This window comes from Rhinolophus sinicus, chromosome X (assembly GCF_036562045.2).
Source record: "Rhinolophus sinicus isolate RSC01 chromosome X, ASM3656204v1, whole genome shotgun sequence".
Lineage (NCBI taxonomy): Eukaryota > Metazoa > Chordata > Mammalia > Chiroptera > Rhinolophidae > Rhinolophus > Rhinolophus sinicus.
In genome coordinates, this window is record NC_133768.1 from 104,878,655 (window position 1) to 104,900,917 (window position 22,263).

Consider the following 22,263-nt stretch of genomic DNA (forward strand, 5'->3'; position numbering starts at 1 on the left):
CACAAGACATGGTGACTGCAGCTGCTACCCTGGTTTGCAGACTCACGTGAAGTGTCACTCTAGGGACTCCTCAACATATCAGGAGGACTTATTTTAAGAGTTAATTCATAACCAATTTTGAGGACATTCATGCCATTCGAATTTTTATTTAAAAAATAGGTCTCTTAGGCAGTGCCCTCAATGGTCCCCGGGATCTGTCTCTTGCTTCAACAGTGTTTGGACGGAACAGACCCAGGGATGCCCCTTCTTCCAGCCTCCAACCACCCTCCGACCACTTTTCCAGTCACAACCTTCAGAATCATCTCAGCCATCCTCAGTCTCCAAGACCAGCCAACACCAGTTTTTGAGCTTAACTACTTATCGCCAAGCAGCCATGAGCTCTCAAGTTTGTCAGAATTATCCTACCAAGGTGGAGGCCACCATCAGCCTGCATCTGCGGGGCCTCCTACACCTACTTCTCTCTGGGCTTCTATTTCAATCGCGACAATGTGGCTCTACAGGGCGTGAGCCACTTCTACCTCGAGTTGGCTGAGGAGAAGCGTGAGGGCGCTGAACATCTCTTTAAGATGCAAAACCAGCATGGCGGCCAAGTCTTCTTCCAGGATCTGCAGAAGCCTTCCCAAGATGAGTGGGGTAAAACTCAGGAAGCCATGGAAGCCACCATGGCCCTGGAGAAGAACATGAAACAGGCCTTTTGTCTGCACATCCTGGGTTCTGCCTGCACATCCTGGGTTCTGCCCGCACGGATCCCACATCTCTGTGACTTCTTGGAGAGCCACTTTCTGGATGAGGAGGTGAAACTCATCAAGAAGATGGGTGACCATCTGACTAACCTCCCCAGGCTGGCCGGTCCCCAGGCTGGGCTGGGCGAGTATCTCTTTGAAAGGCTCACCCTCAAGCACGACTAGAAGCCTTTGGAGCCCAGAGGCCTTTGAGGGGCCCCTCTGCGTCCCCTGGTGTTGGGCTTCTGCCTGAGCCTCTCCCTGTAACCACGAGGCAGCCTTCTAACCACCCTGGAGCCCTCTCCCATGCCATGAACCAAACTGAAACAATACAACTTTTTGCAGAAGAAAGAAAGAAATGACTCTGAAACTCTTCGACTGTCACCAGAAAGTGAAAGTTGAGTCTTCGCCTAGACCAAGTAAAGAAAACATCTGTCCACTTGCTTCTACATTCTCCACACAAAACTGAGTCTCTAATCAGATTGGGTCAAGATTTGGGCCACTGATGAGGCCATGTTTAATAGTGACCTGCGTCACTGTGTTACAAAGTCACATACGTAGATGTGGTTCTCTTTCTTCACACTCCTCCATCCTCCATCCTCCGGGACTGGTAAACTGAGCTGGGCCTGCATCCCAGGGGAATCGACAGCCACCTCAACCTCTTTTTCTTCTCTTCTATGTCATGTCTTCAAATAGCAAGCTGAGACCTTGATCTCACTTGCTTCCTCTCGTGTTAAGCTATGAGGACATCATGATGTGACTCCCTGTGGTCCACTGCTGATAATAGCTGGGTTTAGAGGGAGGAAAAGCTATCTCGGTCCACGGTAACACAGGGAAGAGGCATGAGGACTATTTTTGCAGACGAAGGAACTAGGAGTTTGGAGTCCAAGCACGCTGCCTGTGTGCTCCGAGACACAGAACTCAGGCAGACGTTAATCAATGACACAGAGCAAGCTCTTTGGAAGACTAGAGATTCCATTAGGACCCTCCCTGTAGCTAAGCCCACGGCAGATAAAATACAGGTTGTGCTTGACAAGAGTTAAAGACAAATCTGCCTGTATGCTTCTTGCCACTTACAAAGTTAAACTTCTCATTGTTCTTCTTTTCCCGTCTCCCACTCCCATACCAATGAATTTTCTGTGGAAGCAGAAAATACAGAGAAACCCTAGCCCGGGGGATGAAGGGGGTCTCTCTTCCACTAGGGATTGGAGACCACCTCTCTATGGGCTGGCCTTTGTTTTCTTACTTATTCTCTGCTAAATAAACTTACTTTTACTTTAAACTCTCTATCGGCTCACGTTTGAATTCTTGCCTGTGTGAAGGCAAGGACACTCTTTTCCTGTAACAGTAGCACAGAACCATGTTATTCATTCTTCATTACAAAGTTCATCACTTATTCCAAGGATGCATGGCTGGATTACTAGCAACTGGAAAAAAACTAGCAAGTCCAATATCAGTAAAACACTGTCGCCCCAAGCTGTGCACCTCTCCTCTGAAGTAAGGCGTCCTCAAAGATCTGTTTCCCTAAGTCTCAAGCCAGCCATCTGAGATACGTGAGATGCTTGTCAAACAAAACAGTGTTCTCACTGCGGAAACCACAGAGAGACTGCCCTGCAAAGTTCTTGGTTTTCCACAACTGATTTTATAGCCCCCTCTCAGTTTCTCTCTGAGTGAACTTGACCATCCCATTTCAGCCTCTTAGACAATCAGCCTGGGAACTCAATTTCAGTGTTCTAGAGACTATCAGTCCCCTTTAGTATCTCATACAATCCCAGCCTTGACGAGCACATGATGAAACTGTGACCTCGGTAGCTCTTATTTGGAGCAATGTTTTTAGTTAATAGAAACACATCCCAAACAAGAATTTCAATATTTATCTCTGCCTCTCTCAAACATACGAGGTCTGACAATTAAGTTTGCGAACATGTTGCAAAGAGGCTGCTAACCTTTTCTTGATATCAGAGGGGTTATTCATTATGAGTTTTTACCAACTGGACAATTAACCAAGTTTACTATTTGGAAGTGCTGAAAAGGCTGTGTGAAAAAGTTACATGATGACTCTGGGTGGTGAACACACAACGGGATTTATAGATGATGTAATACAGAATTGTACACCTGAAATCTGTGTAATTTTACTAACAATTGTCACCCCAATAAATTTAAACAATAAATTAAAAAAAAAAAAAAAGAAAACGTTAGATAAAAATGATCTGAACGTTTTGTCAACAATTCATGGCTCTTGCATCACGACAATGCACCAGCTCACACAGCACTGTCTGTGAGGGAGTTTTTAGCCAGTAAACAAATAACTGTATTGGAACACCCTCCCTACTCACCTGATCTGGCCCCTAATGACTTCTTTCTTTACCCAAAGATAAAGGAACTATTGAAAGGAAGACATTTGGATGACATTCAGGACATCAAGGGTAATATGATGACAGCTCTGATGGCCATTCCAGAAAAAGAGTTCCAAATTGCTTTGAAGGGTGGACTAGGCACTGGCATCAGTGCATAGCTTTCCCAGGGGAGTACTTCGAAGGTGACTATAGTGATATTTAGCAATGAGGTATGTGGCACTTTTTCTAGGATGCGTTTGTGAACTAACTGTCAGACCTCGTATGAGACAAAATTCACTGTCAAGTGACACTGATCCTACTTCGTACTCCAGCCTCAGCAGCAAAGCTGTTTCTAGGCCACAGAGATGGGGATATATCCTAAAAAGGGACTCTGGCACCAGATACTGTAAGTCTTCACCTCTGCCAGATGACATTTTTCCGCTCTATTTTCTGATATTCTAATTGTCATTCCCAAGCTCTCTGTCTTCCTTTCCCCCAAAGGGCATGTCAAGTGTTCCTGGGGCCCAGCCTTCACTCCCACATTGTGCTGGGTTTCCCTTGTTGACTTGCCCTGTGACATTCACTTTGTCTCAGTAACTCCTTCTCCAGTTTCTCTGCAAAGGTTATTTCCAGCCTTAGCCATTGAAAATGAAAGAGAAAAGGGTCATCTCTAAAAGCTTGTACCAATCAGTAGTGAACCCCCAGCTCCTTCCCCCATGGAAGCATTTTAAGAATAACTCCTGGAGCTGGGGAATACCTTTGAATCATAATTCTTCACTTTTTGAAATACTGCCTTAACTCTGCAACCGTTCCCTTTCTATTTGCTTCCTTTGCTCCTAGAACACTTTTATTAAAACCCTATCCGTTACCTATTTGTTTGTTTGGGAGCCCAATTGTTTTTTGTTTCCTTGGGTCCTAGATTTGGCTTGAAATGCTCCCTTCTCTTCCAAATTTCATACATTCTAGGGAAGTAGAGGTTTTAGGAACCAAAATTGTGTGTGGAAAATCAAATTTTTATGTACATATAATAATTACTAGAATTTGTAATTATACCAAGTGTAATTAGTAAATTGATGGCTGCCCATCAGAAATACCACTGCTACATATTAGGAAATTATATGACCTTATTTCCCCTTCCTGGTCCTCCCTCCACTTTTATGCACTGGGGAAGATGCCTTTGTTTTATACCTATAGCTACCCTACCATACAAGGCAATCCTGCTCAGAGAGAAAGTTACCCATAGCCATCAATCTAAAATGTGGAAATACCCTGATCTGAATCTGCTTCTGCCTGGATCTAGAGACTACATACCTGACCTTACTATAAGCCCACTGAAGACAGTTCTGTAATTCTAGAAAACTATCTCAGAGGGGCACAAGGTCCTACATCTGTCCAAGGCTAAGGCTAATGCTTCATCCGCAACAGCAGCCATGTTGTAGATCCTGAAATATGGCTCATTAGAATGTCTCTCCTGAGCCATTCAACCATCTGACAAATAAACATCGGCTTCTCTTACAGGACGACCTACCTCATACTATCAATGGCCTTCATTTCTTTTGACATTTGGGATTCTAATCCTGCCTCAGCTTTTTCCTGGCATATCTGGTTGAGCTAATGCCAACCCCAACATAATTTCCTCCTTTGCACTGTTTCTTTATTACAGCTACTATATTCTTACTATCCCCTCAGTCACATTAACTTCTGCAATTTCAATATTTAATACAAAATTATGATTTAGAAGTATGTGCCAAGCTCTTACTATTCTTATGAAGTAGGGGGATTTTTCTGGAACAAACATGTGCACATGAAACTGTTATATCTGAGAACCAGATGTTCAAAGATTCAAACTGATTATATATCCAAGAACACAAGGCTCTAAAGCGAACCTATTTTTTAAAAATCTTAAAATTAAGCTGGAACTATTAAGTTTGGGGCACAAAATACGCGCACGCATGCGTACACGCACACACACAATTTTGTTAGATACTACAATATACTGCACTGATTTCAATAAAAACTTAACTGAGCTCATGCTATGTTCAAGGTTCTACTAGATTCAAAAAGGAATGACATAGAGGAATCTAAGATAACACAGAGTAAGGTAGAAAAAAGAGAAAAACGTGCTGTAAATACAGATCAAAGGAGGGAGATACTACTCCGGGTTACTGATATCAGAAAATGTTTCATATAAACTTCAGTACCTGAACCAGCCTCCCCCAAAAAGCACAAACACTTCTTAGAAAGAAATGAGGAAGAAAACATTCCAAGCAGAATCACCTGGTTAAATACATAGCGGTGGGAAAGTGAGGGGAACCTCTGGGGGGTGGCTTGAGCACAGAATATATCTAGGAAAGAAATGGAAAAGAAGCCTAAAGGGACGAGTTTCAAAGGAAGTCTTAAATCACATACCCAGGAGTTTTAACTGTAATTTTTACGTATTGAGAAATGTAGAATAAATAAGTGTGATTAAAGCTTCACTAGAAAAATAAATCTGGAATGGAAAGTGAATTAGGATGAAGTAGAGATACCGTATTTCCCCCAAAATAAGACCTACCCAGAAAATAAGCCCTAGCATGATTTTTTTCAGAATGCTCGCAAATAAACCCTACGCCAAAAATAAGCCCCAGTTAAGATCGTCAGCTAGACAGATGCAGTTAGTACGTCCTTTGCAACACGATGGATGTACTGAATTATAAAATAATAATATCAATATATATTTAAACATAAGTAAATATTATTGACTTTAATACTTAAAATAAATGATAATATAAATTATAATTAAGTATTTGTAAATACCCAACTGGGCACCTTTGGACAAGAGGTAAACACCTATGTAAACAGATGAACTCGAGACTTATTGCCGAATGACCAATAGGAATACAAACACAAAGCACGAATAACGTGCGCCCTTGATAACAAATGGACATGGTTGTGTGTAATATGAATCTTCCTAATTCAATATGTTGTGTGTTGTAATGGACGTACTTAATGCACTCATGTGAAATAAAGGAACTTTATTCAATTTTGGTGCCTACAATTTTGCATCACTTTCGTGTGGACCATCATTCTTAACTGTCATCATTTTTGTTGCCACCCCTGTCTTGTAAGTCTTCAATTAACACTTGGTTTAATGGTATATTTGAAGGGAGTAATATTTAGACCCCCAGACAAGATGAGTGCAAAAAGAAAGCTAGTCCATCAAGTACATGAAAGGAATCGTGGAGGATTCCCAGGGCAAGAATCTTACAGCTGTGTGCAAAGAGAAGTTGGATCTCTGAATGGTGTGAAAATGGTGAGCAGAGTATGATAACCTCAGTCAACAGGTGGAGGAGGGAAATGCTAAGAAGCCCAAGTGTCGATCAGGTCGGCAACCATTATTTCCTGAGTTGGAAGACATCATCTGTGAATGGATTGCTGACAGAACAGACGCTTTGGTTGTGCCCAGGGGTGATACTCAAGCATTTGCCCTTGCCATGGCACCAGAGTTAGAAATATCCCCAGAAGAATTCAAAGCATCACAACACAGGCTGGATGGCTTCCTTCAGCAATATGAACTGTCTCTAAGAAGATTGACAACACTGTTCAAGCTGGAAGATACTGAAGTTATTAAATGTGCACTTGCATTCAAGTCCTTTGTTGATGGCATCGACTTTTCTAAATACCAACTCTCCAACATGATTGTTATGGATGAAACTGCAGTGTTTATGAGCCAAGGATCTCAAACGACAATTGATCAGAGGGGTGCCTCATCCATCTACATTCCCTCCACTGGTTATGAAAGTACATGTGTCACCTGTATTTTGGCCATACGTCTGGATGGAAAGAAAGCCCCACTTCTAATCATCAAGAAAGATAAGGTTGAATATGTTTCAGGCATTTATGTTCTTGAAACCAAAAAAGCCTGGTGCACACAAGCAGTTATAAGGAAGTGGGTCGATTTAATGCTGCCACTTGTTTTGTGAGGTGGCCAAAGAGGTCTGCTAGTCTGGGATTCAGCCAGTACTCACCACGCTAAAGACATGAAGAACCTCCTTGCAGAGAGAAGAATAGATCAAATAATGATTCCCGCAGGAATGACTGCCTATTTCCAGATTCTTGATATTGCAATAAACAAGCCATTCAAGGACTATTTGCGCATGGAAATCAATGACTACATTGAAAATAGAATGGAGAGAAATCAGCATGGAAACTTTGTGAAGCCTAGCCTGCAAGAGGTCGTGACTTGGGTGAAGAATTCCTGGGATAAAATCACTGACAGCTGTATTGCCAGTGCACTACGAGCAGGCGACATGGACGAGAAATGCTCATTTAAGGAGAGCTCTATTGCTGGACGTGTGAGATCGGGGCCCATGTTTCTACAGGAAATGGAGTCACAAGAAATTCAAGCTGAAATTCGGGGTTTGGAGAGTTATGACGATGTTCCAGAAGAAGATGACATGACTGTATTTAAATAAATGTAGATTTTTGTACATGAATAAATGAATAAATGAAGATTGTTGTACATGAATAAATGTAGGTTGTTGTACATGAAAAAATAAGACATCCCCTGAAAATCAGCCCTAATGCATCTTTTGGAGCAAAAATTAATATAAGGCCTGGTCTTATTTTTGGGGAAATACGGTATAAGGCAATTACAGCAATCTACACAAGATGCAATTTATTCATGCAAGAACAACCCTTACCTGGATCTCTACAACAGCACCTACTGGTCTTTCTGCCCTCCTCTTTGGCTCCCAATACAGGAAAACTGATCCTTTAGAAGTGCTCATCTGATGCCCTTCCCTTCATCCTTAAAGCCCCTTGCCCTTGCATGAAAATTTCATGATGTGGCCCTGATCTGACTAGTCCCGGGCGAGGTATCCTACCACACTTCAGAACACTAGGCTTCAGCCACACTGAAGCCTTTTGGTTCCTCAAATAGATCAAGCTCTTTCCACCTCAGGACCTTTGCACATGCTGCTTCCTTTGTCTGCTATGCTCTTTGCCCATTCACTATCTGGATTGCTAACTTTCTTCTGTCAGGCTTCTGTGAACCCTACCTAAAGTTGGAACCACTTTGTTATTCTCTATTCATTCCCTTAGTTTTTTTGGAATCATTCCATTTTAACACAATTTAATTTTTGTTTGTTTCTTACTTGTTCCTGGTCTGTCTCTTCCCATTAGATCATAGGCGGCATAAGGGCAGAGCTACATCTGTTTTATTCACTTCTACAGTCCCAGTGCTTAGCACAGAGTAGGTGTTTTATTAAGATTTGTTGAATAAATGTAAGTGATCTACAACTGTATGGCAGGCATTACAATAGAACTGAAGAGATTGCATCGAGTAAGATAGGATTGTTTTCAAGTAGCTAATGGTCTAGAAAAGGAAGACAGAGATGGAAACATCATTGCAATGGAGGCAAGCATACAGCCAAGCAGACCAACTAGGAGACCCTCCTAATTATTTAGGCAACACACTATGAGACTCGGAGAGATGCTTAAATGGAAAAAGCTATAGCACTTTTGGGGATGACAGAAAGGCTGAGTGTAGGATGTCACTGTGATTTTTGGATGAAAGACAGTGATAACAGTGGCAAAAGAAAGGAAAGGGCCGTTGAGAAACATTTTAGAAGCAGAACTTATATATAAGGCTTGGCACCTGATAAGGGTTTGAGGAAGAGGCAGAAATGAAACGATGACTGAGCTTTGAAGGCTGGATGATTGTAAGGATGGCACTGTCAGTATCCAAAGTAAAGATTCTAAGAGAAGAGGGAAAGAAGGAAAAACATAGATTTTCCTTCTTACTTGTCACAACCGTCTCCTGAAACTTAAAGCCTGTTTTTGTGTGTGTGCGTGTGTGTGTGTTTTATGCAGTGCTCAGGAAGCACAGTTTTAAGTCTTGTTCACAAAAGAAAATTTTGAAGTTTCAACTTGAGAACAGCAATTTTCCAAATAAGCAGTTTCATCAATAGTGTCATAAGGATAGACAGGACTATAAATAAACACGGAACAGAGGCAGCAGTCTCAGCCCACCCACTCTGTGCACAGCTTCATCGGCACCTCTATCCTAGTCTACCCTACCCAGAGGTTGGTAAATATATTTAAATGGGAAAGATTTCATGTAGAGAGAAATATACTTAACAGAAACCGAAGTTGAAGTACATAATTGTACCCATCAGAGAAAGTTGGATATTAGCCCCTTATCAGAGGCGTTGTTTGCAAAAATCTTCTCTCATGCAGTTGGTGGCCTTTTTATTTTGTTGATGGTTTCTTTTGCTGTGAAGAAGCTTTTCAGTTTGATATAGTCCCATTCATTTATTTCAGCTTTTACTTCCCTTGACTTTGAGGTCAAATTCATAAAATCCTCTTTGAACCCAAGGTCCATAAGTTTAGTACCTATGTTTTCTTCTATGCAGTTTATATTGTTTCGGGTCTTAGGTTAAGTCAGACAGAAAAAGTCAAGAAGCATATGATTTCACTGGTATGTGGGTTATAAAACTGAAAACAACAAAAGAATGAGACAAACAAATAAAGAAACAAAAACTCACAGACACAGACAATAGTTTAGTGGTTACCAGAGGGTAAGGGGGGAGGGGGTGGTAGAAGAGGGTAAAGGGGGTCAAGTATATGGTGATGGAAAGAGAACTAACTCTGGATGGTGGTGAGCACACAGTGGGATTTATGGATGATGTATTACAGAATTGTACACCTGAAATCTATGTAACTTTACTAACAATTGTCACCCCAATAAATTTAATTTAAAAAAAAAAAGAAAGGAAATTGGGTGATGTTCACAAGCTTTGCGCATTTGGAACTCTCCCTGGATGCTCTGATCAATGAATTCATGGGCTAGACACGATTACAAGTGATAGGGTAATGTTTCAGAACCAAAATAAAAATTTCAAAGATTATTTTAAAAGAAGTACAGACCAAAGTGCACCTCTGATGGTTAAGTTGGCTTGAACTTTCTGCAAACGTCACTTGGAACCAACTTTCTACCGTCTAAACTTTCCTGCTGGCTATGATTTATGTCCACGAATGGTGCTAGTGTACACATGCCCAATTTTCTATGGCTACTTGGAAAAACTTGGCCTCAGAATATGTTATACTTAGTGGCTGCCCAGAACTTAATTAAAATTCCCAACTGACTAAGCTGACTTCAAATGGTGCCATAACTGAACTTACTAAAGCTCTTTTGCAGAAAAATATGACATTAATCCCGAGTCCAGCCACTATCAATCTTACTTGAACACTCCAAGCGCCATAATTCATACTGAAGCTGTCTCTGCACTTGCAAGTGTTTTCCAAACAAAATTTATGTTTAGGAAAATGAACAATTCATTTGGGATAGTCTTAACAGACCAAATACATTTGTATTGGTACAAACTGATTTTGCAAAGAGTCACTGAGGCAAAACAAACACATTCTTTGAGTAAACTTGACTTGGTTCAAACACATATCCACAAAGTTTGCAAAAAGTAGTAGTTTCAATTTACCTAGTCATCCGTGAGATTTCACCACATGACTAGTGATACTGCTTGGGCAAAAATGTATTATTTAACAGTTTAATACCATAATAAGGAGGTAGCGTGTCTTAGTGGGGAAAAAAAAAAAAGGATTTCGGAAGCAGAGACCTAGACTCAAATATCAATTCTTCCACTTACTTACTGTATGTTTGGCATGTAATGGAACCTCTTTATGCCTCAGTTTTCTGTGTTTTCCAAAGGGAGTCCATCACAGATGCTACATCAGTGCTGCAAGAATCAAGTGAGATAATGTACATAAAGAAACTAGAATAGTGCCTGATACAAGGCACACACAGGAGACACATTTGAGATAACTTTCCTTTATTTTGCTGGAAAGGAACAGTCATGCACATGTTGAAAGATGCTCATTAACTCTTTGCAACCCTTGCCATTTGCCTGCACAATACATCTCTACGTCACAGCCCTGGGAAACATCATGAAGCCTTCATGTGTCATCCTTCATTTTACTTCTGTTCATATTCAAGTTAATTTATCCATCTGTCGTGCAGGGTGTCATGTGGGGTCTCTAGTCTAGCTCCTCACATAAGAACGCAGGACATGGTGAGGCCAAAAAGGAACACCCACGGAGCCATAGGTAGGGGAGTCACACCACTATTGTGTCACTGGCGGCTGGGTTGGAGACACAGGAAGCAGAAGCCACACTATCTGCAACCTGCCGTCCACTTCTCTGCAATCTGCAACCCGCATTCCGCCGTGCTAACTGCAGTCCGTGCTTGCCAGCCACCATCTTCTTGCTAGCCCCCATTTTCTGCTAGCGGAGCCACAGCAGTTATATCAGTGGCCAATGGCTCACTGGTTACAGCTGACGGCCAACTAGCCACAGCTGATGGCCATCCAATCACAGTTGATGGCCATTTACTACCTGAGCCAGCACCTATCCACGTGAGGCCGAGAGCCTGGAAAATGCTCTCTGAGAAACTCCCCGCAACAAGTCACTTAATCTTGAATAATTTTCTTATCTAAAAAGATGCTACATGGGGCGGCCAAATGGCTCCATTGTTTAGAGCACAAGCTCTGAACAACAGGGTTGCCGGTGCGATTCCCACATGGGCCAGTGAGCTGCGCCCTCCACAACTAGATTGAAGAGAATGAGCTGCTGCTGAGCTTCCAGAGGGGCGGCCGGATGGCTCAGTTGGTTACAGCGCAAGCTCTCAACAACAAGGTTGCTGGTTCAATTCCCGCATGGGTTGGTGGGCTGCACCACCTGTAACTAACGATTGAAAATGGTGACTAGACTTGGAGCTGAGTGGTGCCCTCTACAACTAGATTGAAGAATGACTTGGAGCTGATGGGCCCTGGAGAAACACGCTGTTCCCCAATATTCCCCAATAAAATAAAATAAAAAAAATTCTTTGCATACTTGCTAAAAAAAAAAAAGATGCTACAAATATCCACTGTGAGAATCAAGGTAAACATTATGTGGACTATACATTATACACAGTTCCTAAAGAATCCAACTGTTCAGTGGGAAAGATCATCAGGCAGCATATTTTAAATGATATGTAGAAATGTATTAGTCTACAATCTAACAACTGTGTATGTTAAGATATTGACAAATACTTAAATAATCAGTCGCTTTTCAAAACACACAATTTTCAGACTTTGCAAATCTCACATAAACCAGAACCTTTTCATTTTTATGAGGCAGTTGTTGAGGTATCTCATTCAGCAGAAAATGAAAAGTGTATCATCTTGAAATTACACATGAGCAACTAATCCCATTGTTGAACAAACATGTTCTACTTTGTTGGTTCAATAATATCATTCTTCTTTTTTTCTCAGTTGTTTTGCTATATCACTTAATCACTATGGGAGATTTCAAAAAAGCAAAGCTGTGCCGAAATATAACCACACTGCAGTTTTTGGTTGGCTTTTAATATTATGAAAAAGTACAATCAACTGAATTGAAAGACCCTCTATTTTCCCCAAACAGGAATACATACTGAAATCCACACTTAAACATATGAGCCAGGATAGTCTCAAGGACTATATGATTTGAGCACTAAATCTCCATGAGATAGACAAGGTGAGAATTATTCACTCATTTTTTCAGATGAGGAAACAAACTGAGAAAAGTTAAGTGACTTGCTCGAGGTCATACATCTTTCAGAGCACAGATAAGGAACCCAAATCCCTTAACTGCTGCTGCCAATTCAGCAAACAACCTCTTGCTTTAATAATCATACCCTGTTTTCCCGAAAATAAGACCTAGCCGGACAATCAGCTCTAATGCATCTTTTGGAGCAAAAATTACTATAAGACCTGGTGTTATATTATATTGTATATTATTGTATTGTATTATATTATATAAGACCCGGTCTTATACTATAGTAAAATAAGACCGGGTCTTATATTAATCTTTGCTCCAAAAGACGCATTAGAGCTTATTGTCCAGCTAGGTCTAATTTTCGGGGAAACACGGTAGTTAATTTCTTAAGAAAACTACAAATAAGCCATTAACTCATCAAATTACCAATGAAATACCCCAATTAAAATTTAATAATTTCCAACATGGATTTTTGCAATGTTAAATGAAATCCTGGAATATTCAATGAGATATAAGAAAACTCACATAGGCAATTTAATGAATTCAGAAATAAAATCAACAAACAAAATGAATATTTTACCAAAGAGAATGAAATTTTTAAAAAAGAACCAAATATTCTGGAGCTGAAGAACTCAGTAAAAGAGATGAAGAACGAAAGAGCCAGCTTAGGAAATAGAGTCCACCAGATAGAGGAAAGAATTAGTGATATCAAAGATAGAAATCTGGAAATGACGCAAATGGAAAAATAGAGAACTGAGGGTTAAAACAAATGAAAGAATTCTACAAGAACTCTCTGACTCCATCAGAAAGAGTGGTATAAGAATAATGAAGGAGAAGACAGGGAGAAGGGCACAGAGAGCCTATTCAAACAAATAGTCGCTGAGAACTTCCAAACCTATAGAAAGAACTGGACCCTCGAATCCAAGAAGCAAACAGAACATCTAATTATCTCAATCCTAACAGGCCTTCTCCAAGACACATTATATTGAAGCTGTCAAAAATTAATGCCAAAGAAAGAATTCTCAAGGCAGCCAAGAAAAAGAAGATGTTAACCTACAAAGGAAGACCCATTAGATTATCATCCATTTTTTCAGCAGAAATTCTACAAACCAGGAAGGAGTGGAATCAAATATTCAAACTATTGAAAGAGAGAAATTACCAGCCAAGAATAATATATCCTCCAAAGTTATCCTTTAGATATGAAGGAGCAATAAAGACTTTTCCAGACATACAGAAGCTGAGGGAATTTGCTACTACAAGTCCTGCATTACAAGAAATACTGAAATAGGCTATTTTACCTGAAACAAAAAGACAAAAGGATACAAAACTATGAGTAAGATAACTAACAGACAGACAGAAGCAGGAAATGGCAACCCCTATACAGAATAGGGTACTATATACTTAAACATAATATAAAAAGCATATTCTCTGACCACAATGCTTTGAAATTTGAGATCAACTGCAAAAAGAAAGCAGGAAAAACCACAAATACATGGAGATTAAACAACATGCTACTAAAAAAATGGGTCAAAGAAGAAATAAAAGGAGAGATTAAAAGATACATAGAAACAAATGAGAATAAAAATGCATCATATCAAAATTATTGGGATGGAGAAAAAGCAGCATTAAGAGGAAAATTTCTATTATAGAAGCCAATCTCAAGAAACAAGAAAAATCCCAAATAAACAACCTAACGTTACATCTTAAAAACTAGAAAAAATAGAACAAATGAAGCCCAAAGACAGCAGAAGGAAGGAAATAATAAAAAGTAGAGCAGAATTAAATGAAATAGAGAACAAAAAGACAATAGAAAAAAATTAATGCAACAAAGAGCTGGTTCTTTGAAAAGATTAATAAAATGGACAACCCCCAGTCTAGTCTCACTACTGAAAAAAAAAGATACAAATGAACAAAATCAGAAATGAAAGAAAAGTTATGACAGTTACCAAAGAATTACAGAGGATCATACAAGAATACTATGAAGGACTATATGCCAACAAATTCAATAACCTAGAAGAAATGGACAAGTTCTTAGAAATATGTAATCTTCCAAGACAGTGTAACGAAGAGCTGGAAAATCTAAATAGACCGATCAATAGTAAGTAATGAAATTGAAGCAGTCATTTAAAACCTCCCCAAAAGCCATAGTCCAGGAGCAGATGGCTTCACTAGTGAATTCTATCAAACATTCAAAGAGGATTTAATACCTGTCCTCCTCAAACTCTTCCAAAAAATTGAAGAAGAGGCAATACTTCCTAACTTATTTTATGAGGCCAAAATTACCCTGATACCAAAATCTGATAAGGATAGCACAAAAAAGGAAAACCAATATCTCTGATGAATAGATACAGAAATCCTAAACAAAATACTAGCAAATTGAATACAACAATACACTAAAAAGGTTATATACCACAATCAAGTGGGGTTCATCCCAGGGGCACAAGGATGGTTCAACATATGCAAATTGATCAATGTGATATATCACATAAACAAAAAGAGATAAAAATCATATGATTATATCAATAGATGCAGAAAAACCATTTGACAAGATACAACATCCATTTATGATTAAAACACTTAATAAAATAAGTATAGAAGGAACATACCTTAACATAATAAAGGCCACATATGACAAACCCTCTCATAATTAACGGTGAAAAACTGAAGCCCTTTGCTCTACGTTCAGGAACATGACAGAGCTGTCCCCTATCACCTCTGCTTTTCAATACAGTATTGGAAGTCCTCGCCAGAGCAATCAGGCAAGAGAAAGAAATAAAAGACATCTGAATTGGGAATGAAGAAGTTAAATTGTCATTTTTTATAGATGACATGATGCTATATATAGAAAATCCTAAAGACACCAAAAAGCTATTAGAAACAACAAACAAATACAGTAAAGTAGGTAGATACAAAATCAATGTACAAAAACCCACTGCATTCCTATATATTAATGATGAAATTTCAGAAAAAGAAATGAGAAAAACAATTCCTTTTGCAATTGCAACAAAAATAATAAAATACCTAGGAATAAACTTAAATTAACAAAGGATGTGAAGGACCTATACACTGAAAGCTATTAATATAAGATATTCTTAAAAGAAATTGAAGAAGACACAAAGACATGGAAAGACATTCCGTGCTCATGGATTGGAAGACTCAACATAGTTAAAATGGCCATGTTACCCAAAGCAATTCGTAGACTTAACGCAATCCCCATCAGAATCCCAATGGCATGTTTTCAAGAAATAGAACAAAAAATCATCAGTTTTGTATGGAACCACGAAAGATCCCTAACAGCCAAAACAATCCTAGGAAAAAAGAACAATGCTGGAGGTATCACACTCCCTGACTTCAATTTATACTACAAAGAGACAATAATCAAAACAGCATGGTATTGGCAGAAAAACAGATACACAGACCAATGGACTAGAAGTGAGAACCCAGAAATAAACCCACATATATATGAGCAGATAATTGTTGACAAAGGAGCCAGAAACATACAATGGAGAAAAAAAAATGGTGCAAGGAAAATTAGAAAGTCACATGAAAAAGAATGAAACTAGACTGCTGTCGCCCTGTACAAAATTAACTCAAAATGGATCAAAGACCTAAACATAAGACCTCAAACAATAAAATACATAGAAGAAATCATAGGGACTAAACTTATGGACCTTGGGTTTAGAGAGGATTTTATGAATTTGACCTCAAAGGCAACGGAAGTGAAAACAAAAATAAATGAATGGGACCATATCAAACTAAAAAGCTTCTGTACATGAAAAGAAACCATCAACAAAACAAAGAGGCAACCAACCTAATGGGAGAAGGTATTTGCAAACACCTCTAATAAAGGGCTAATATCCAAAATATATAAAGAATTCATACAACTCCACAACAACAAAAAACAAACAAAAATTGGCAGAGGACCTGAACAGATAGTTCTCCCAAAAAGATATACAAATGGCCAACAGATACTGGGGGTGACAAAAAAAACGTATACAAGTGGACATTTTGGTCAAAGTTGCTCAAGCAGTTGTTTGCCGTAATCAGAAGTGTCTGGATGCTGATGGTAACCACTTTGAGCACCTCTTGTAACTGCAGAAGTCAAACGTGACTTGTATTCATCTTTTGTTATCGGTATATATTGAGTATTACAATTTTAATACAGTTTTTCTTTCTTAAAATGTGTATACAGTTTTTTTGGCACCCTCTCTATATGAAAAATGCTCAACTTCACTAACTATTAGGGAAATGCAAATCAAAACCACAATGAGCTATCACCTCACACCTGTTAGAATGGCTATTATCAACAAGATAAGTAATAAGTGTTGGAGAGGCTGTGAAAAAAGAACCCTCGTACACTGCTGGTGTAAGTAAACTGGCACAGCCACTGTGGAAAACAGTATTGAGGTTCCTCAAAAATTTAGAATAGAATTACCATATGATCCAACAATCCCTCTCCTGGGTATCTACCTGAAAATTCAGAAAACATTTATCTGTAAAGATATATGTGCCCTTATATTCCCTGCAGCATTATTTACAGTGGCTAAGTCAGGGAAACAACCAAAGTGTCCTTTGATACATGATAGAGTAAAAAAGATGTGGTATATATACACAATGGAATATTATGCGGCCATAAGATGAAATACTGCCATTTGTGACAACATGGATGGATCTTGAGATTTTCATGCTAAGTGAAATAAGTCAGAAACAGTCAAGAACTGTATGACTTCACACATATATGGGATATAAAACTGAAAGTAACAGGGAACAAGACAAAAAAACAAAAACTCAGATACACAGACAACAGTTTAGTGGTTACCAGGGGGTAAGGGGGAAAGAGAAGGTAGAAGAGGGTAAAGGGGTCAAATATATGGTGATGGAAGGAGAACTGACTCTGGGTGGTGAGCACACAATGCAATATATAGATGATATATTATAGAATTGTGCACGTGAGACCTATATAATTTTACTAACCAATGTTACCCCAATAAATTTTATTTAAAAATAATAATTAAAACATTATCCATAACATTTGAAATGAAATCTATATAATTTTACTAACCAGTTACCCCAATAAATATAATTTAAAAATAATAATTAAAAAATCATCCATAACATTTGAAGTGTCTTCTGTAATTCTTTGTGCTTTAACTGGACCGAAACATAGAACCATGGAAAGAATGTGGGTTTTTTTCCCCTGTGGAATTAAAAACTCTAGATATCTGGTAAGTCTTGGTAATGTTCTAGGAGGCTGAACAGGAGGACTCTGTCGTCATTCGTGCATATGAGTACCTCACACTCTAGTGACATATCTACCTAGGACCTAGGAAATCCTGAAAAATGATGAACTACTCCAAGTGATGGTCTGAGGCTGCCAGAATGAGATGCTTATCCTATGGGACCAGTCAGGGAGTGTAAGCTTGTTGAGGACAAAACCTGTGAGTGAGTCACTTATCTCCATCCACAGGAGAGGGCTTTGCCTATATTAGGTCTGTGGAGCTGAATGGTAGAAATATTGCTACGTAACCGTCACACATCTAGTTTAGTAGAAACATACCTATGTGTAGAAAGGGGGTGAAATCAACTATGATAAACTGTAAATCATCAATACTCACTTACAATGAAATTTAAGAGTAAATTATGGCATCTTCTAGTGCCATCTACTGCTTAATTCTTGAGATACAAAATGAGCCTAATAATCTTTCACAGTTTTAATGGCATGCATCCTTAAGATTAAAGCATGAGTAACTTTTCCAGTACAGCTATTATTTTGGCACCAATTCAAGGTAATAAAATCCCTTACATCACTAGTTACCGGGCAGGACTCCTCAACCTCAGTACTACTGACGTTTTGTTGTGGGAAGCTGCCCTGTGCACTCACTGTAGGGTGTTTAGCAGCATTCCCGGCCTCTACCCACTAGATGCCACTAGCAACCCCATCCCAGTTGTGACACCCAAATATATCTCCAGACATTGCGAAATGTGCCGGGGGCGAGGGCAAATCATCCTGAGACCCACTAGTATAGGGAAAAGAAATTAATATTCATGCATTCATTCACCCAGTCTATAAATTATTTGAATGCCTACCGTCCATTAGGCTAGCCCGTGGCAATACACTGAATGAAAAAGGTGTGGTCTCTGCCCTAACAGAACTTCCAGTAGAAAAGGGAAGACAACCAATCACCAAATGCACCAACACAGGCGTACGTTCAAAGTGCAGCAAGTTCTATGACAGAAAAGACAGACCTGGATAGGGTGGTCAGGGACGGCTTGTCTGAAGAGGTGGCATTTAAACTGAGACCTGAACACTGAGGAAGAGCCAGCCAGGGAAGGGTGTGTGGGGGGAGAGAGGAAAGAGTGTTTGAGTTGAGGAGAACAGCACGTGTGAAGGCTCTGCTGCGAGCCTGGGAGTGTGCTAGCCCCGTTCCATGCACTGTTTCATCTAAGTAGAGTGTCATGTGGCCTGGCTGTCTGCAGCAATCCCACTTGGACCTACGGCCCTCCGTGAACATTTGGAGGATGCATTATATTGCCACCCTATTATAAATTTGAAGGGGATTCTGTTCCTATGTCTATGTTACATATGAAGAAAATTGAGTCCCAACTCGGTTAAGTAATTTGGACAAGTTCACAAAGTTAGTAAGTGACAAAAGCGGGTCATAAAACCCTATCTAACTCCAAAGTCAATGCTTTTGACTACTCTGCTTTAATGTCTCCCATGGAGACAAGATGACATAAGATACAAGTACAAGTATATATGAGGTACTAATAGAAGTGATCGTGTAAAATACAATAAATATTTGAAGAAATGATGTGCTATGCAAAGAGATCAAAGTTGGAATTGGCGTCCTTTGAGCTTGATGGCATGAATGCTCTATCAGGACCTGTGACCAAATGTTCATAGAAGACCATAACCAGCTTCCTCACCAAAGTGGTACTGGAAAGCTTATTCATACAGCACCAGATAGATGGTGCAGCAGTGTACAACTCTAATAAAGGTTCAATTTCTGGCAGACACCTATTAGACATGGGACCATAGGTGACTTCCAACCACTGAGATTATTTCCTCATCTGCGCAATAGAGATAAGGGCACAAATTCGACCTGAATCAAGGTTTGTCCAGAGTGCTGTGCAGGGCCGGCCCTGTGGCTCAGGCGGTTAGAGCTGCATGCTCCTAACTCCGAAGGCTGCCGGTTCGATTCCCACATGGGCCAGTGGGCTCTCAACCACAAGGTTGTTAGTTCAATTCCTTGAGTCCCACACGGGATGGTGAGCAGCGCCCCCTGCAACTAAGACTGAACACGGCACCTTGAGCTGAGCTGCGGCTGAGCTCCCGGATGGCTCAGTTGGTTTGGAATGCGTCCTCTCAACCACAAGGTTGCCGGTTCGACTCCCACAAAGGATGGTGGGCTGCACCCCCTGCAACTAGCAACGGCAACTGGACCTGGAGCTGAGCTGCGCCCTCCAAAACTAAGACTGAAAGGACACAACTTGAAGCTGAACGGCACCCTCCACAACTAAGATTGAAAGGACAACAACTTGACTTGGAAAAAAGGCCTGGAAGTGCACACTGTTCCCCAATAAAGTCCTGTTCCCCTTCCCCAATAAAATCTTTAAAAAAAAAAAAAAGAGTGCTGTGCAAACTAAGAAGTGAAAGCAGGCTTTCTGAGCTGTTGCCATATCTGCTGCTGTACTCAGTCGATGGCAGAATTCTTTTTTCCTTTCGATACCAGGATTCCTCAGAAGAGCAGAAGAAATGCGAGTTCTCCAGGGAGAAATATAGAGATGACATTTTTGAATGCCTTGGTTGAATGTCTGGCCAGAAACACTAGCCTGGATCAGCAGCAGCTGGATGGATCTGTATGTCATTACATCAGTGTTTGCCATTCCACGGTGGCCCTCACAGCCCCACCTACGACAGAACTTACGAACTTATGGTAAAGGTCTCAGCTGTGACCTTGCTGTATGGCTCTCAGTTGTTTCTAGTTGGGGAAAAGACTAAACAAAAGAAAATCACTCTATTCTAGATAGAAATTTCCAAATATTGAGTTGGCATTGCGATGGCACTTTTTCATATCCATCTGTGCTGGCCGCTTGTACAATCAACACTTTATTGTCTGGGATTTCAAGCAGTTTAAAAAATATTTCTAGAAATACAGCACCCCTTGGACCTTTAATCAACCTTTCAATAGTTACTTGCTGTAACAGAAAAATGATGAAAAATGCTTATTCTTTTAACTCATTTTTTTTTTCCCACAGTGAATCACAGATTGGCTGTATTTTTTTAAACAGTAGAATGAAAATAAAACTTCTGAACTTACTTAGAAGGTGATTTTAAGTGATTAAAGTAACTTCCATACTGTCTTTTTTAAGCTATTTTTTTTAACAACTTTATGTAATTCACATACCATAAAATTCACTCCTTTAAAGTGTACAAGTCAGTGGTTTTTAATATATTCATAGAGCTGTGCAACCATCACCAATATCTAATGTTAGAACATCTTATTCACCCCCAAAAGAAACTTCCTCCCCACTGACAGTCACTGCCCACTCCTAACCCCCTCTCTTCCTTCCACCACAGGCAACCACAAATCTACTTTCAGTCTCTATAGATTTGCCTATTTTGGACATTGCACATAAATAGAATCATGTAATATGTGGCCTTTTGTGTCTGGCTTCTTTCATTTAGCATATTTTCAAGGTTCATCCATTTTGTAATCTGTTTCAGTACTTTATTTCTTTTTATCATCATAATAGTCCACTGTGGACAAACTGTATTTGCTTATCCATTCGTCAGTTGATGGGTTGTTTCTACTTTCTGGTTATTACGAATAACATTTCTACAAACATTCATGTACAAGTTTCTGTGCAGATATTTGATTCCATTTCTCTTCGGTAATATTCCTAGGAGTGGAATTGCTGGTTTTCCCCAAAATTTTTAACAATGGTTATCTGAAACAATTACTGTAGAGATGGATTATTATGATAAAATAATTGGAATTCTTATAAAACGACTGTAGGCGGGCAAGAATTGGTACTAGGAATATTTAATTTGAAAGTTAAGAAGACTGAAAGATTATTTCTCAGGTTTAATAGCTTGTAATTAAGTTGTTATCAACTTTAACAATTCAAAAAGCTATTTTCTTATTGTAACTGGTCATTATAAGTTAGGGTTTTTTTCTGCCAGTTTTAGGACTGCTATTCTTATTTATGAATTTCATTACTGTCAAATTATAAATTATACTAAGAAGAATGGTTATGTCAGATCGTAACTCATAGGCCATTCATATGTTTAATTTACAAGGTTTAAAATAGCTATGTTGTTATATTTGTGAATAATTAAATGAGTGAATACTGTGACAGAAAATATAAAAACAGATGAAAATAAAATGTGCCTGCAATTTCATTCATTAACTACGAATAAGGAGTATAGTTTTGCTATAAAAAAAAATCACAAAATACTTTGCTGGCTTTAGTCTGAAAATGCAAGCACTGGTTTTAAAATGATTTTCTTAAATGTAACATTAAATACATTTTAATTGAAGTGATTCATGCTCTAAAAACTGCACTGTCGCTCCTGCCTGGGATAGAAGGAGTTGAAATTCTAAGACTGAAAGCAGTGTTGTGGGGGT

General features: G+C 39.3%; 1 pseudogene; it reads left to right on the forward strand.

Annotated features, from left to right (window-relative positions):
• The first annotated feature begins 373 nt into the window (after positions 1-373).
• Positions 374-908, forward strand: LOC109456653 (ferritin light chain; annotated as a pseudogene).
• Positions 909-22,263: the final 21,355 nt, after the last annotated feature.